This window comes from Sinocyclocheilus grahami, unplaced genomic scaffold (genome assembly GCF_001515645.1).
Source record: "Sinocyclocheilus grahami isolate Dianchi unplaced genomic scaffold, SAMN03320097.WGS_v1.1 scaffold1899.1, whole genome shotgun sequence".
NCBI classification, from domain to species: domain Eukaryota; kingdom Metazoa; phylum Chordata; class Actinopteri; order Cypriniformes; family Cyprinidae; genus Sinocyclocheilus; species Sinocyclocheilus grahami.
The window spans coordinates 5,617-5,880 of NW_015507078.1; positions in this window are offsets into that span (position 1 = coordinate 5,617).

The following is a 264-nucleotide window of genomic DNA, read 5'->3' on the forward strand; positions in this document are numbered from 1 at the left end:
TGCATATTTAAACATAACAGCATGCATGTTATTAGCATATTGGCTATTTATTAGTACTTATAAAGCACATATATTCTACGTCACTAATCCTACCCAAGACCTGAACTTAACAACTACCTTACTAAGCTGTAATTACGAGTTGAGGCAAAAGTCGTAGTTAATAGTTAATTAATAGCAAGAATTGGACCTTAAAATAAAGTATGACCGAATTATTTAATTATTAACACCACAAACACAGGAACATGTAAACGCGTTATGTTATTG